The following is a 17,862-nucleotide window of genomic DNA, read 5'->3' as shown; positions in this document are numbered from 1 at the left end:
CTCCTCAGACATCTCGTCCGACCGCGGCCCCCAGAGCTCCGAGGTGAACTAAAATGGTCCAGCTGCACCGAACCACGGCCTACCACCCCCAGGCTAACAGCCTGTGCGAGCGATTCCACCGCTCGTTGAAGGCCGTGCTCCGGGTCACCCTCCGCGATGGCAGCTGGGTCGACAGGCTCCCCTGGGTCCTGCTGGGCCTCTGGACGGTGCCCAAGGAGGACCTGCGCGCATCCGCGGCGGAGTTGGTCTTTGGACAACCGCTGCGGGTGCCGGGCGAGTTCCTCGCCGACCCCACGGCACCTTGGTCTGCGGCGCAGGAGCGTTCTGCGCTGCAGGAGACTGCCCGGAGGTTCGCCCCGGTGCCGACGGCGCACAACGGGCACCCTCCTACACACGTTGCCCCAGAGCTTCGCACCGTGGAGTACGTCTTCGTCCGGCACGACGCCCACCGGACACCACTGCGGCCCCCGTACGACGGGCCTTTCCGCGTGCTGGAGACCGGGGTGAAACATTTCACCCTGGACATCGGCGGCACTCCTGACCGGGTCTCCATAGACTGCCTCAAGCCGGCCCACCTCGACGTGGACCACCCACCGCCGGTGACTCGGCCCCCGCGTCGGGGCCGCCCCCCTGCGGGTGGACCCCCGGCACCGCCCAGCCCCGCAGGCACGCCGCCCCCCGGTCCGGCACCCATCCCGGGTACAGCCGGGGGCATCCCTGCACCCCGGACGCCGCCGGTCGCCAGAGGGCGCTTCGGCCGGGTCATCCGTTTGCCCCGCAAACTGGCCCTCCAGGTGCGCGGGAATTCTGGGGGGGCGCGTGTGGCGGACACGAAAGCCCACTGGCGTGGTGACATCATTCCGCGCACCAAGTGGGCAGCGGCCACGCCCGAGGGGTAGGCGTGGCCTCAGGATATACACCGGGCGTGCAGCGCGCCAGTGCTACAGTGACCTCTTTGGAATAAAGAACTATAAACTCACCGCGTTGTCCGCTTCCTCCTTGGTAGCAAGTCACGCGCATAGTCCCGCGTGCTTCAATACAATCATTTTGATTTATTTAATTCTGAAATGCCCCAATAGTAAAATAAAAATCCTAATTACAATTTAAAAACTTTGACTTGAATGCTATTTCGGCAAGTGTTTTAGCTTGTGTGTCAGATGAGATCATTTCAATTTATGAAATTATAACTAACTTATACATATTTTTTGTGCATACAGTACTTATACATTTTTTATTGAGAATACTGTACTCAGCATTCAATACATGGATACGTGTTACCAATACAACACAAGTAAATGCACCAATGCAAGAATAATGCTGATTGAATGATAAATAATAATGATTGTATGTTTTTGGTTATATCTTAGCGGCGCATTCTGTATGATAAATAAATATTAAAAAACGTACAGCAAAACATCCCAGAAATAGCCGCAATTCAGGACCAAGGCGAGCACTCGGTTAACTTTTACATTTCAAACCTGCCCTGGAGGCACCAAAAGCTCAAAAATGTCAGTAACAATGACGAGTTGACGCCTCCAAGGCAGCTTTAAATTCTGAAAGTTTGAAAGGACACCACCGCGTGTCCCAGCTGACGAATAGATCGAGGGCAAAAGGTAGGTTCGAGCCTGTAATGTTATTGTAATAATTATATAATTTGCATAATTTTATGAACATTTAAATCCTATATCGCTGCATACTTTATCCGGACTGCTAGACATGGTGAATTAAAGAGATAGTTTAATAGTTTTGCTCACTCATGGCCATGTCCAATGCGATATTTTCCGCAACGGAAATGCCAAAGATTAATTGATATCTAATTTTTTTAATGCTTGATTAATACTTTAATAGTGGACTGTATAAAAAGTCCGATTAATAAAGCTGCAATATATATATATATATAATATTAAACAATCACTCGGCATAATCGTTGGAGTTCAAACCAATTGTTCAAACTCCAACTACGTCTCACATACCGAAGACTTTTAAAATGGTTTGTGCTGCTTCCTTCCTTGATGTTCAGCATTATAAAAGAGTAGACACAGACAAATAATATAAACACGAAAGCAATGGCAAACCACCCAGTATAACCATTGCCAAGACCCTGCTTCGGCATCACCAGCGCTCTGTGGAGTACATCGACATATATATATATATATATATATATATATATATATATATATATATATATATATATATATATATATATATTGTCACGTAACTCTAGTTAACACCAGAGTCGCGGATGGCCTAAATGGTCTTATTCGGAGGCACAACCCAAACACGGATTTTACTATGGCCGCGCGGGAGGGAGAAGGAAAATGGAGGCTGTGGCAAAGCTTTCCTGGAGCGCGCCGACTGCAGCTTCATTCCTGTAAGGGGATTAACTCAACACGGATACCAAATTCAATGTACAAAAATAAAGATTTATTCTGGACCCGATACAATGAAATGCGACGGCAATCAAATAAACGAAATCCTATATTTGGGATCCCGCACACCAGACTCAACAAATACAGACGGGGGGATGGATGAAAGGAAAATAATGGTCTTGTCGTGTAAAATGTAATCACGGATGCGGCCTTATCTCGTCTGTCGTCTTGCGTTGTTTGCCGTACAACACGGCCCCGTTCGGCGTCCCACGTGGCCTTCTCCAACCACCTCCGAGCACCACCAGGCCTCGCTCCAAGCACCACAGCAACGCGAAGGCCCGAGCCAGCACCCACTCCGTTCGCACACGAGGCCCCAAAGCAGGAAAAGCACCGCGCGTCCAACGCAGGCTAGCGGCTCCAAGCAAGGTCAAAAGCAAGCGAACTCCACTCGGGCTACACCTCAGCCCAACTCGGGCTAACTCGTGCTGCAAACTCCTCTTCTGCTCACGCGCCAACCAGCTCAACCCTGCTTGCCAACTGCGTGCACTCCAGCGCGTCTCAAGACTCACTGCCAGAAGCAACTGCTCTGAATCAACTGCCACGCACCAACTCTCCACACCCCGATTACACAATCGCGTTTGGCGCTCGCTGATCTCTCCTGACCAACTCCCGCGCAACTCTCTGCACCAACTCTCTGCCTGTGCGAACCCAACTGCCGCGCAACTGCTCTCATGAACCAAAGTCCTGCTGCACCTCGTATCACTCCGCGGCGGTGACGTCAGCCTTGGCGCACCACCCAATCAGTGCCCTCCACCGAATCACAGGCCTGTGGTGTGGTCATAGCACGTGGCAATCGAGGTGGATAGGCCTGTCAGAGGTGTAAATGGCGGCGGCCATTATCGGCGGTGTCCCGGCCTGGTTTGTTCCTAAATCATGTCAGGGAAGGGCGTTATTTATTGTTGTACTAAAGGTCCTAACTAAATGTCTAAGTGGTGTGCAGTGCCAAAAGGGACAAAGGTTTGGCAAACCAGGTGAGGACACACAGGGGCGCTACTCTTTAATCCCTAACTCTACTTAACACACGAACCTCCTGGTAGATTCACAAATATACTCCTTACCCGACAAAACGCTGACACATGAAGAACTTATTACAGGTAGTTTTCCTTACACACGAAGCATGTTACCTACTCAGATCTAGCTGCTCTACATATTGCTCAACCCCACCAGACATAACAACATATTATATTGCTGATAAGTTTTAGAACACCTCAATTTTTCCAGTTTTTATTGAAATTTACGCTGTTTAATGTCCAGTGAATAACCTGAAATGGTACAAAGGTAAGCAGTAAACTGCTCGAGGTTAAAAAAAAAGTTTAGGTTAGCAAAAACGGGAAAATAATGTAAATTGCACAGTTATATTGTAAAAAGGAAGGCCTTCTTCAGGGAACAAGTATTGGGTTAACAACTTACAGCTGTTCTGCAGCAATGCAAGTAAATTAAGCCTTGAAAGTTGATGCAAACAATTCCTACAGGTGTCCCAACCTCTGCTGATTACTTGATTACAAACCCCCTGTCTGTATAAAAGCAGTATTGGAACAGACTATTATTACACCCTCTGAAGCATTATTTGGACAATAATGCACTGCAGGAAGTAGTGTATTGGAAACTGGTGGAAACTCTGACAGGAAGAGGTTTGGCAGACCCATAGCCACAACAGAATCAGAAGACACGTTTCTGAGAGTCAACAGCTTGCGTGATAGGCGGCTCACAGGCCAACAGCTTCAAGCACAGCTTAACACTGGTCGAAGTAAGCAAGTCTCAGTTTCAACTGTGAAGAGAAGACTTCGAGCTGCAGGTTTGACAGGTCGAGTGGCAGTAAGAAAGCCATTGCAAAGATAGCAAAATATGAAAAAGAGGCTTGCCTGGGCCATGAAGCACCGCTAGTATACTACTGAAGACTGGACGAAGGTCTTATGGACCGATGAATCAAAATTTGAAATCTTTGGTTCATCACGCAGGGTTTTTGTATGCCGTTGAGTCGGCAAAAGGATGGTTCCTCAGTGTGTGACACCAACTGTCAAACATGGAGGAAGAAGCGTGATGGTCTGGGGCTCTTTTTCTGGATCCAGAGTCAGCGATTTGCACAGAGTGACTGGCACCCTGAACCAAAAGGGCTACTACAGCATTTTGCAGCGCCATGCAATACCCTCTGGTATATGCCTTGTTGGTCAGGCATTCATCCTACAACAAGATAATGAGCCTAACACACCTCCAGGCTATGTCAAAACTACCTTCGAGGAAAAGAACAAGATGGTAGGCTTCAAATCATGGAATGGCCAGCACAGTCTCCAGACTTAAACCCCTTCGAGCTGGTTTGGAATGAACTGGACAGAAGGGTGAAGTCAAAGCAAGCTACAAATGCAACACATTTGTGGGAACTTCTGCAACAGTGTTGGGAAGAACTTCCTGAACAATATTTGATTTCCATTGTAGAAAGAATGCCACGAGTGTGTTCGTCGGTTATATCTACAAAAGGTGTCTACTTTGCTGTCAAAAATGTAAATTATATTTTGTTAAACAAAATGATTCTATGATTTATTTTTATCTCCAATTGTTTATTTGTTCTACTTGCAACGGTACCCACCCTATGGGTGGGGCTTGAATTGGGAAGCCCAAATGAAAAGGCAAAATATCAGAAATTGAAGGCTTTTTTTTTATTTTAAACGATGCATATAAACAGCCGTTGAATCATATCACATGCAAATCATCAAAATCTAAACAGTACATGGCGCCCATTTTGAAAAAAGATTGAATTCTGCAAAACGGAAGCGGCTGCTGCATGTCTTTCTCAGTCGCACGTTTATGTGTGAAGATTGTGCACCGAATCTCTAACACGGAAGCGGCCGCTACACCTGTTTCTCAGTCGCTTTGCACACGCTGCCATGTTACTTCGGAGCCGCACGTTTATATAGGAAGAGTTCGTCAGGAGTCGATCGACTCTCTCCTGGTACGTAGAATAAACAGTATTTGTAGAATTTCAACAAAAGCCACATTAAAGCGCGGCGTTACGCGCACTGCTTGCAAGCAAGGAGGAAGCGGACAAGCGGTAACTTATAAGCGTCTTTATTTCAGGAGCTCACTGTAACACTAGCGCGCTCCGGGCTGCGCGCCCCGTGTATATCCTCAGGCCACGCCTACCCCTCGGGCGTGGCCGCCGCCCACTTGGTGCGCGGAATGATGTCACCACGCCAGTGGGCTTTCGTGTCCGCCACACGCACCCCCCCCAGAATTCCCGCGCACCTGGAGGGCCAGTTTGCGGGGCAGACGGATGACCCGGCCGAAGCTCCCCCTGGCGATCGGCGGCGTCCGGGGTGCAGGGATGCCAGGTGGGATGCCCCTGGGATGGGTGCAGGCCGGGGGGCGGCGTGGGGGCTGGGCGGTGCCGGGGGTCCGCCCGCAGGGGGGCGGCCCCGACGCCGGGGTCGGGCCACTGGCGATGGATGGTCCACGTCGAGGTGGGCCGGCTTGAGGCGGTCTACAGAAACGCGGTCAGGAGTACCGCCGATGTCCAGGGTGAAGTGCTTCGCCCCGGTCTCCAGCACGCGGAAAGGCCCGTCGTACGGGGGCCGCAGTGGTGTCCGGTGGGCATCGTGGCGGACGAAGACGTACTCCGCCGTGCGAAGTTCCGGGGCGACGTGCGTCGGTGGGTGCCCGTGGCATGCCGTTGGCACCGGGGCGAACCTCTGGGCGGTCTCTTGCAGAGCGGAGCGCTGCTGTGCCGCGGACCATGGTGCCGTGGAGTCGGGGAGGAACTCGCCCGGCACCCGCAGCGGTTGCCCGAAGACCAACTCCGCCGCGGATGCGCGCAGGTCCTCCTTGGGCGCCGTCCGGAGGCCCAGCAGGACCCAGGGGGGCCTGTCGACCCAGCCGCCGTCGCGGAGGGTGGCCCGGAGCGCGGCCTTCAATGAGCGGTGAAATCGCTCACACAGGCCGTTAGCCTGGGGGTGGTAGGCCGTGGTTCGGTGCAGCCGGACCCCGAGCCCCTGCGCGACCGCCCCCCAGAGCTCCGAGGTGAACTGGGGGCCGCGGTCGGACGAGATGTCTGAGGGGGCGCCGACCCGGGCGACCCAGGTGACGATGAAAGCCTGCGCGACGTCCGCCGCCGTCGTCGACGCCAAGGGCACGGCCTCCGGCCACCGGGTGGTGCGGTCCGCCATGGTGAGGACGTGGGTGAAACCCCGCGAGGGGGGCAGAGGTCCCACCAGGTCCACGTGGACGTGGTCAAACCGGCGTTCCGGCACCGTGAACGGGGCCAACGGGGCCTGGGTGTGCCGGTGCACCTTGGCGCGCTGGCACGCGAGGCACATCCTGGCCCAGCCGCGGACGGCCTTCCGGAGGCCATGCCAGACGAACTTGTCGGCGATCAACCTTTGGGAGGCCCTCGCGCCCGGGTGGGACAGGCCGTGGATGGCGTCAAACACCTGGCGCTGCCAGCCCGCGGGCACGATGGGGCGAGGCCGCCCGAGGGAGATGTCGCACAAGAGGGCCGCGTCCGCGCCGTCGAACGGCACCTCGGTGACGCGGAGGCCCGTGACGGCGGTCCGCAAGGCCTGCTTGTCGGGGTCAGCGGCCTGGTCTGCTGCCATCCGGGCATAGTCGATGCCGAGGTGGACTGCGTGGGCGACGGCCCGGGAAAGGCAATCCGCCACCGGGTTGTCCTTCCCCACGACGTGCCGGATGTCCGTCGTGTACTCGGACACGGCCGTGAGGTGACACTGCTGCCGGGCCGACCACGGCTCGGTGACCTTGCCCATCGTGAAGATCAGCGGCTTGTGGTCGACGAAGGCCGTGAACGCACGGCCCTCGAGCAGATGGCGGAAGTGCCTGACCGCCAAGTGAAGCCCGAGCAACTCGTGGTCGAAGGTACTGTAACGGCGTTCGGGCGGGCGAAGCTGCCGGCTAAAGAACGCCAGCGGTTGCCATGCTCCACGCACCCATTGCTCGTGCACCGCGCCCACCGCGTAGTCCGAGGCGTCGGTGGTGAGGACGATCGGTGCATCGGGCGCCGGGTGCGCGAGCATGGTGGCGTTAGCCAAGGCGAGCTTCGCGCCTGTGAACGCCGTGTCCATCTGCTCGGTCCAGGTAACGTCGCCTTTGCCCGGCTTACCTCGGAGAGATTCATGCAGGGGGCGCAGGAGCTGGGCGATACGGGGCAGGAACCGATGGTAAACGTTCACCATGCCCATGAACTCCTGCAGCCCTCTGATCGTGCGGGGGCGCGGAAACCCCTTCACCGCCTCCACCTTGGCCGGCAGGGGGACGGCTCCGTGCCTGGTGACACGGTGCCCCAGAAAATCGATTACGGCGACGCCGAACCGGCACTTTGCGGGGTTCACAATCAGGCCATGCTGGCCCAGGCGTTCGAAGAGCTTGCGGAGGTGGCGTAGGTGCTCTTCGCGGGACGCGCTGGCGACGAGGATATCGTCCAGGTAGACGTAGACAAAATCCAAGTCACGCAGGACGCTGTCCATCAGTCGCTGGAACGCCTGAGCCGCATTCTTCAGACCGAAGGGCATCCGCAGGAACTCGAAGAGTCCGAATGGCGTGATGACCGCCGTCTTCGGGACGTCCTCCGGCCTGACGGGAACCTGATGGTAGCCGCGTATGAGGTCCACCTTTGAGAAGAAGGACATGCCCGCCAAACGGGCGGAAAAGTCCTGAATGTGGGGGACGGGGTAGCGGTCGGGAGTGGTGGCGTCATTGAGACGGCGATAGTCCCCGCACGGTCGCCATCCCCCGCCGGGCTTCGGCACAATGTGCAGCGGCGACGCCCAAGCACTCTCCGAGCGCCGAACGATGCCGAGTCGCTCCAGGGTAGCGAACACCGCTTTTGCCACCGCCAGCTTCGTCGGCTCGAGGCGGCGTGCCCGGGCGTAGACCGGTGGCCTGACGGTGGGGATGTGATGGGCCACCCCGTGCTTGACGGCCCCCGCCGAGAAGGTGGGCCGCGTGAGGGCCGGGAAGCCGGCGAGGAGGCGGGTGAATGCGTCCGCTGCCGGAAGCGTACAGATCAACGTGGCCGGAACCGAACCGTTCGGCAAGCCGCTTGGCAAGCCGCTCGGCGAGCCGCTCGTTGAGCTGCTCGACGAGCTGGGCAGCGCACAAGCGAGCGAGCTGAACGTCTCGGCCTGGACAAGACGTCTGCGCTTTACGTCGGCCAGGAGCCCATTAGCGCACAGGAAGTCCGCGCCAAGCAGTGCCATGGGCACGTCGGCGGTGACGAACGTCCATCGGAAAACCTGCCCTCCGAACCGCAGAGAGAGGCAGCATTTTCCATACGTACGGATGGGCGTCCCGTTCGTGGCAAGCAGCGCGGGGCCCCCGCCCGCGGCGTGCTTGTCTGACGTACCGGCGGGAACGACACTCACCTGCGCTCCCGTGTCGCACAGGTAACGGCGCCCGGATAAGGTGTCCGTTATGAACAGCAGGCTGCTCGAACGGCCGGCGCTCATCGCCACTATTGAGCGCCGGCCCGGGCGTTTTCCGACCTGTTGAAGGAGCATGGCGGATGACACTGCCGAGCCTCGTGGCCGAACTTGGCGTGGAACCAGCACCAGGTGGTGGAGCTGGAGGAGTGCGGCTGGCTCCGCCAGGCCGGTGGAGTTGGCGGGTTTCCCCGCGGTGGCGGTTTTCGCCGCGGCGGTGGGCGGGGCGTGGCGGCGGTCACGAGGTGCGTATCAGCATGCTGCGTATGCTGTGTAAGCTGATGCTGTGGATCAGCATCATCAGCAGCATCAGCCTCGAGGTCCGTGACGGCCGCAAAGTACCTGTCCGCCTCGGCTGCCAATGCTCGGGGTTCCGCTAGCACGGTCCCGGCCAACGCAAGGTGAACCTGCGCTGGAAGTTGGCGACGGAAAAGCGCCCGGAATAGAGAACCGGGGGCTTCGTCGCCCAACAGTGACAGCATATGGTCCATTCAGACCGACGGGCGCGTGTCGCCGAGCTCGGGGAGATCCAGGAGGCGGTCGGCCCGTGCGTCGTCCGTGAGGCCGAACGTGGCTAGGAGTAGCCGCTTGAGTGCCTCGTACTTGTGGCCATCCGGTGGGTGGCGAAGGACGGACACAACTCGAGCGGCCGTGCCGGGCCCGAGGGAGGCGACGACGTGGCAGTAGCGCATGTCGTCGCCGGTGAGGCGCCGAAGCTGAAATTGGGCTTCGGCTTGGACGAACCAGACTTCGGCCTGGGCCTCCCAAAATTCGGGAAGTTTGATGAAGTTGGCCATGGCAATGGCGTCGTGTGTGGAAGGATCACTCCGGCAGATCCAACGTCGAGGGTCACCAGTAAAGCGCGGCGTTACGCGCGCTGCTTGCGAGCAAGGAGGAAGCGGACAAGCGGTAACTTATAAGCGTCTTTATTTCAGGAGCTCACTGTAACACTAGCGCGCTCCGGGCTGCGCGCCCCTTGTATATCCTCAGGCCACGCCTACCCCTCGGGCGTGGCTGCCGCCCACTTGGTGCGCGGAATGATGTCACCACGCCAGTGGGCTTTCGTGTCCACCACAACATCACTGTTCATATCGGTAAATATTATTCCATCGTGTTTGGAAAAACTGGAAAATTGGAAAAACAATATAGCCTATTTTACTCCCAGGGGTCCCAGGAATACCCACCCAAAATATCGTTGCGATCGGTTGTGCCGTTTTTGCGGTACCTTTGAATGGACGGACGGACATTTGGTGAATTATAGTAAGATGCTTAATTTCAGAGTACATTGAGACATTAAACTCGTAAATTTCAATAAAAACTGGAAAAACTGAGGTGTTCTAAAACTTTTGACCGGTGGTGTATATACATATATGTATATATATATGTGTATATATATATATTGTATATATATGTATATATGTATATATACAGTGATCCCTCGTTTATCGCGGGGGTTACGTTCCAGAACCCCCCGCGATAGACGAAAATCCGCGAAGTAGCGACCATATTTTTATTTTATTATTTATATATATTTTAAAGCTTTATTACCCTCCCCACACTCTTATTAACCTTTCCCACACTCTTAACCTTTCTCACACTCTTATTAACCTTTCCCATACTCTTATAAACACTTCCTATACTCTTAAACACTTTTTACACTCTTAAACATACGTAATTTTAACAACATATAAAATTCTAATGGGTACTCACCATTGAAGATACTGTAGCTACCCATGGGTCCCCCAAGCAAGACCAGCATCAGAATCTCCTTGCTCCAGCCGGTGACGTCACCGGCGGGGATCCCCGGCGCGAGAGTGGCTGGTCACGTGACCGCTAAAGCGTGCCGCGCTTTGCGGGTATAATCAGCTACACCTGTTGATCACGTGACCACCGAAGCACGCCACGCTTGAGAGGCGTGGCTTTCGGTTTCTGGTTGTGCTTTATAATGCAGCCCGATATTAAAACGGGCTTTTCAGTGTTCCCGAGTTGGTTTTGAGAATAAATATCTTCTCGGACGAGTTTGTGTCTTGCCCGTCATTTTGTCCGTATCAAGCAAGAGCCCCGGCTCTTCAATACTACAACTTGCGTGATGAAGATGATGATGAATTAGCTGTGCAGTACTGATGACGATGAAGGTGATGACGATGATGAATGTACTGCACAGCCAGAAAGAGCATTACAGTTACCCATTACGTGGGTAACTCGCGCAAGTGGAAGCTGCCGCATCTGCGTTTTCCATACGCACGACTCTTTGTCTACCCTTCTACTGTACACTATGTACAGTATTTTATTTCTTGTAATATGTTTTAATTACTGTATTTTTCTTATTTCTTTACGTTTTTTAATTTTTTAGGCTAGAAAATGCTTATTTTACCACAAAAATATTTAAAATAATAGTATATAAAAATACATTTATACCGCAAAATCCCGCGATATAGCGAAAAATCCGCGATATAAATTTACATATACTAGCGAGAAAAACCCGCGATGTACCGAAGCCGCGAAAAGTGAACCGCGATATAGCGAGGGATGACTGTATATATATATATATATACCCCACTTTGCATATACCCCGCCCACTTTGCATATAAGGGGATATTGAGATGATTATATCACTCTTGAGGAAGATTAACGGAGGCGTGTGGCTTCACATGTTGTTAATCGAAACGTTGAGTCATTGTTTGTTCAATTAAAGGTTGGAGATCTTACCATGGAGTCATTTGGATTTACTCCCAACCGCAAATCTTTGTGTATATATATATATATATATATATATATATACATATATATACATATATATATATATATATATATATATATATATATATATATATATATATATATATATATATATATATATATATATATAGATATACTACTGTGTTCAAAAAGTATCCGACCTTTATTTTTCGTGCGTAAAAAAAAAGAACTAGGGAGGCGTTGATTGGTGCACGTATGTAGGCGATCCTAATGCGCACGCGTGAATTTTTTCCCACCTGCAGAAGCTGTCATTCGACGGCAGACCGCCGATGAGTGAGGACATGTGAGTGAGCGCCGTCGGATTTTCGTTTTTGACAAAATGACGGAAAAACTTGAACAACGCTACTGCATCAAATTTTGTGTAAAGCTTGGCGATTCCCAAGTGGAAACGATCCGCAAGATTCAACACCGTTCATTCCATTATGAAGGAGGATTTGGGCTTCAGGAGAATCTCAGCGAAGTTCGTACCAAAGCTGCTAACGATTGAGCAGAAGCAACTCCGTTTTGAGATCGCACAGGACATGCTGGAGACTGTGAACAGCGATGCCAGCTTCCTCAACACAGTGATCACTGGCGATGAGTCCTGGGTTTATGGGTACGACCCAGAAACCAAGTTGCAGTCATCACAATGGAAGCATCCAACATCCCCGAGGCCAAAAAACACAAAATTTGATGCAGTAGCGTTGTTCAAGTTTTTCCGTCATTTTGTCAAAAACGAAATCCGACGGCGCTCACTTACATGTCCTCACTCATTGGCGGTCTGCCGTCGAATGACAGCTTCTGCAGGTGGGAAAAAATTCACGGCGTGCGCATTAGGATCGCCTACATACGTGCACCAATCAACGCCTCCCTAGCTTCTTTTTTTTTATGCACGAAAAATAAAGGTCGGATAGTTTTTTGAACACACTACGTATATATATATATATACATATATATATATATATATACATATATATATATATATATATATATATACATATATATATATATATATATATATATATATATATACATATATATATATATATATATATATATATATATATATATATATAATATATATATATATATATAAAAATCAACGACATAAGTGTGACAATATATATTATATATTATATATATTATGTATATATATTATTATATATTATATATATTATATGTATATATATATATATATATATATATATATATATATATATATATATATATATATATATATATATACATATATATGTACAGACTTGGCATTGAATATGGAATATTTTTTTTGTGGGGGTGAACTTACTTTTCAAGATGACTTAGAACAAAAAGTTCATTGGAATTATGTTGAAATTATTCTAGATTTTGTTAATGTGACCTTTAAAAGAAACAAAAACCACATTTGACATTTCGAAGCAAATAAATTGATCCTTGAAAGTGATGGAAACTGATATCGAACTCAATTCATGGACAGTACTGTGTTAAACTTCTGTACGTTTTCCAGAAGTATCTCTTTATTTTGCACATTAGCCAAAAAAAATTTCAACAAAAACAAAAGCTAAATTATGACTGGGATTACGGACAGTAAAATTACAGTTCAGTACATCGTGTAACCCCCACGAGCATTCAGGAGAGCACGTACACATTGAGGCATGCTGTTCACGAGATTTGCCAAGGTTTGGACAGGAATCGCTTGCCATGCAGTGACAATAGTCTGCTGCAATTCACGCACAGAGGGAGGCTGCTGGTCCAAGTTGTCGATTTGACACGTTAATTCTGCCCACAAGTTCTCTATCGGATTCATATCCGTGGACATGGCAGGCTACTCCATATGCTTTACACCACGGTCATCAAGAAAGTGTTGGATCATGCGAGCACGATGAGGCCGTGCATTGTCATCTTGGAAGACAATGTTTCCTCGAAAGGCTGCACGAGCAAATGGAAGCAATGTTTCTTCCAGAATGACCCTGTACTTGAACTGGTTCAGGTTTCCATTCAAAACAACCAGGTCAGTTTTGCCCCCTGCATGAAAAGCAGCCCAAACATTCACCCCACCACCTCCAGCTTGGACTCTTGGCACTATGCAATCTTCGTTGTGGGCTTCATGCACTTGTCTGCGCACTCGGACGCGGCCATCTTGACGATAGACCAGAAATCTAGACTCGTCACTGAAGGTCACGTGATTCCAGTGTCCTGGCTGCCATTGACGGTGCTCTCTGGCCCACTGCAATCGGCGCTGGCTGTGTTGTCTGGTCAGGCGTGGCTTTCTCAGGGGACGCCTGGCACGATAGCCTGCTTGAACCAGTCGTTGGTTGACTAGCCTTCTGGATACAGGCACATTTGTCAGTTGCTGCCACTCAGCCCTAAGCCGATTAGCTGACTTGGTACGGCCATTGCAGACTAACCGGTGCAGCTGGCGATCATCTCTCCTTGTGGTTCTGCGTGGACGTCCTGGCCTCGGTATTGGAGTAGGGACACCCCTCTGAGCATTTCGTTTCAGGATCTTTGACACCTGACCTTGAGTGATGCCATACTGCCGAGCAATAGCACGCTGTTTCATGCCAGAATTTCGTAAAGCCACCACTCCATGACATACAGCATTGTCAAGTTGACGGACCATCTCCAGAGGAAGCGGCAATAACTTTTGTAGACGTGCAGCAGTTGTTTTCCACTAATACAGAACGCAACAACCCTTATATACCCGATTGTGAAGCCAATCGTCAAATGTACCTGTCCTTACATTTTGTCACGCCACCTGTGATATAATCCTGTTATTGACTTCTTGCTGCGAAAGACAATCTGTGACATGGTTCTTTCAACAAAGACATCACCGAAGGGAAAAAGAAACTCACCAGATTGATATAATGAGTTCAGAAAGTAAACCCAAGTCAAGAAAAAACAAAAATTCCATATTAAATGCCAAGTCTGTATATACATACATATATATGAAAGGAAGAGGTGAGAAGAAAGGAAGAGGAGGGGAGATATGTGAAAGCAGTCGGTCAGGCACAGCAAGGTGCTTCGACTAAGTGGGAAGGTGTGTGGGTGAGGATGTTGAAGTGGCAAGAGATTTGGAGGATGGAGCCAATATTGTTGAATTTCCTGTTGCGGGCAACGTATGATGTGCTTCCGTCACCAGTAAACTTGAGATTGTGGGGGTTGTTGCAGGAGGAGAGATGTTATTTGTGTGGAGGTGTGGGAACGGTGCAGCATGCACTGAGTGCATGTTCAGTAGCATTGGCAGCAGGACAATACAGGTGGCAACATGATCAGGTGCTGGAGGTGGTGGTGCAGATGGTGCAACAAGAGGTGCTGAGGTCGAGAGAAAGAAGAGTGGAGAAGGAGACTGATGGGGGAGAGGTGTGGTTTGTCAAAGAGGGCCAAGTGGTAAGAGGTGGAAAGAGGAGGAGGAGGTGCAAAGCAAGAGGGCTGTCAGATGCTTGTGATTGGCAGATGGTGGCAGACCTAAAGCCACAATTGGTATTCCCAGAGGAGATCTGTGTGACAAGGTTGCGGCCTGACATTGTCATTTGGTTGGGTGCAACAAGACAGGTCATCTTAGGGGAATTGTCGGTACCTTGGGAAGAGAACATGGAGGAGGTGCACGAGAGGAAGAGAGGAAAGTACAGTGAGCTGGAGGCAGAGTGCCGGGAGAAGGGTTGGCGAGTTTCGTGTCAGCAATTTGAGGTGGGTTGTAGAGGGTATATTGGCAATTCCTTTTCTGCATTTCTTGCTCGGCTGGGAGTGTGTAGGACAGAAAGAAGGAGGATGTGTGACAAGGTGGCCCAGGTTGCCTTGAATGAATGAATGATCGTTTTAAGGCCATTTTCCCCGCTAAAGCGGGGGTTAGCCTTGCGGGCCCCATGACAATCATGGTTCCCTGTTTGAGGCAATGTTTTTTTTATGGCCAGATGCCCTTCCTGACGCCAAACCCTTATTCGCCTCTCACGATGCGTAGGGATATGGTGTACCTATTCTAAACCAGGTACACACCTGGATCATTCATCCCAGCAAACTGGTACTCAATTTGCCGACCTCGGAAGGATGACAGGCTGAGTCAACCCCCCTGGCGTAAATTCAGCGATCGACCAGGATTCGAACCCAGGATCCTAGGATCCCAAGCTGGCACCCTAACCGCTAACACACCGCTAAGCTAAGCCAACACCAGTTGCCTTGAAAGGCTCATTTTGGATATGGAGGAAGTTTATGGAGGCACGTCGAACGGTGTAGGTTGGTTGTGTGTGTTTTTTTCGTTTGTTTTTTTTTTGTTTTTTTTGGTTACTATTATTGTTTCTTATTTTGTGTATATGAGTGAATGGGTGAGGGTGTGTGTTTTTGCATGAATGAATTTTTGCATGAGTGTGTGTTTTTGTATGTTGAGTGGTGTATGTTGTAAGGGTAGGTGGTTGGTTGGTTGGTGTTGTGTGTGTGTATGTGTGTGTATGGGTGAGTATGTGTGTGTATATGAATGATCTGGTGTGTTTTGTTGGTGAGTGGTGAAGGGTATAAAGGTGGGTGTTTGAGTGTTCCACCATGTTTGTTTGGTGCTGTGGATTCTGGATGCGGAGGTGTTGTTGTTGTAGTCTGCGTTCGCACTGGCTGGGGGTGGGGGTATGTACGCATCCAGGTGTAGTTGCTGCATGTGGATGTGTATGTGCCCCTGCTGGCTCACCTTAGCTGACCGTATCGAGGTTGAAGGGCCGAAACGGGATGATGCTGAGGACCTCGACTGAGGACCCGGTCAGTGCGGCACACTTGTGACCAGGTGTGTTTTGAACTTATATATACAGTCACATGAAAAAGTAAGTACACCCCATGTAAAGTTTTGACTTTTTCAACATATTTCAACATACAGCTATTTGATCTTCATTTCAACAATATTGATAGATAAAGGTGATATAATATAACAAATATCATGAAACATTTACATACATATAATATATATATATATATATATATATATATATATATATATATATATATATATATATATATATATATATATATATATATATATATATATATATATATATATATATATACACATACATATTTATATTGTCGTGTTCACACCCGGGATTAACACACCTGGGTGACGGATGACCAATCGAGCTTTAACTCGGAGGCGTATCCAAACTATGGCGGTGTGTTATCTCTTCAGCACGCGCGAGGGTGAAGGGTGACGAGGCTTACCTGCACGGGTTTCTCTTGGCATCCTCAAACCCACGACAATTAAACAAGACAGATGAGAAATTAAAATTCAGCAAGTAATAGGTTTAATAAAAATAAATGCCAGGGAACAAAGAAATGTACGGTAAACTAAAATTCCTAAATTGAGACGTCTCCACATGGACTCATGAAACAGACACAGGAAGAAATAAACGAAAGTAAAAATGTGTGTGGTGCATTTGCCTGCTACTCCGTGGTCTCCTCAAGCGGTCCCCGAACCCCGCCGACAGCTGCATGGGTTCCCGAGTCCTTGGGCGGGAAATGCGCCGTGGCGCGAAGTCGCGTTCCATCAGCTGCCCGCACGAGGCAGCCAAACTTTCTCCTCTGCCGTCCCACGCTCCACAAAGCGCCGAGGTCTCTCAGGCGCACACGCCACGGAACACCCCCATCACGAAGCCAGCACCACCGGGATCAGAGAGAAGGATGCGTCAGCCTTCCACCCGCAGCCAGGAACAGACAGAGCGCGCGAATGCAACCACCTACAACCAATGTCAGAACCAAGAGAGAAAATGCGACCAGTTCATAACGAAAACCCAGCGCAAGAGCGAGGTGTGCGACTGCATGCTATGAAAACCCAAAGCCAAGAGAGTGCACGAACTGTGACCGCCTGTTATGCCAGCCATGAACCAAGAGAAAGAAAATGGCGGGACGTGTGCTTTTTGTCCCTCGTGCTGGAACGTTCCATGATGACGTCCGCGCGCGCTCCAATCAACGAATGCCATCTCATCGCTCCACGGCCACGACCAATCATCACCTTTCGGGGCGGGGCCTCACAGCCCTCTTCACACCCATTGAGATTACTCGGCTGGTGGCATCAGTGTTAGTGTTTGAATGTCCAGATCCGGTGCTTTATTTAGGATATTTAGTATAGATGCGGAGTGCATGGCTGGTGTTGCAAGTGTCATAAGGAACAAAGGGAACACCACAGAGGCAATTTACATACAGGGAATTATTCCTTATACCCTAATAATAAGCATAGCTCCACCCCTCTCATGGAGACAAATATACAGCCTTACGCGACATCCGGCCTGACTTAAGTA

General features: G+C 50.4%; 1 protein-coding gene across 2 annotated transcripts in view; it reads left to right on the top strand.

The window, feature by feature from the left end:
* Positions 1-1,548: 1,548 nt before the first annotated feature.
* Positions 1,549-17,862, top strand: part of GNB5 (G protein subunit beta 5) — a 51,019-nt gene continuing 34,705 nt past the window's right edge. The window contains exon 1 of one of the 2 annotated variants that reach the window (XM_068112805.2): positions 1,549-1,613. The gene's annotated coding sequence lies outside the window, so the exon portion shown is untranslated. The remainder of the gene's footprint in view (positions 1,614-17,862) is intronic. The other variant, XM_068112804.2, reaches the window with a different exon arrangement.

This window comes from Myxine glutinosa, chromosome 4, assembly GCF_964187855.1.
Source record: "Myxine glutinosa chromosome 4, kmMyxGlut1.1, whole genome shotgun sequence".
In the NCBI taxonomy this organism is placed as follows: Eukaryota; Metazoa; Chordata; class Myxini; order Myxiniformes; family Myxinidae; genus Myxine; species Myxine glutinosa.
The sequence above is the reverse complement of the archived record's forward strand: the minus strand, read 5'-3'. Positions and strand labels throughout refer to the sequence as shown.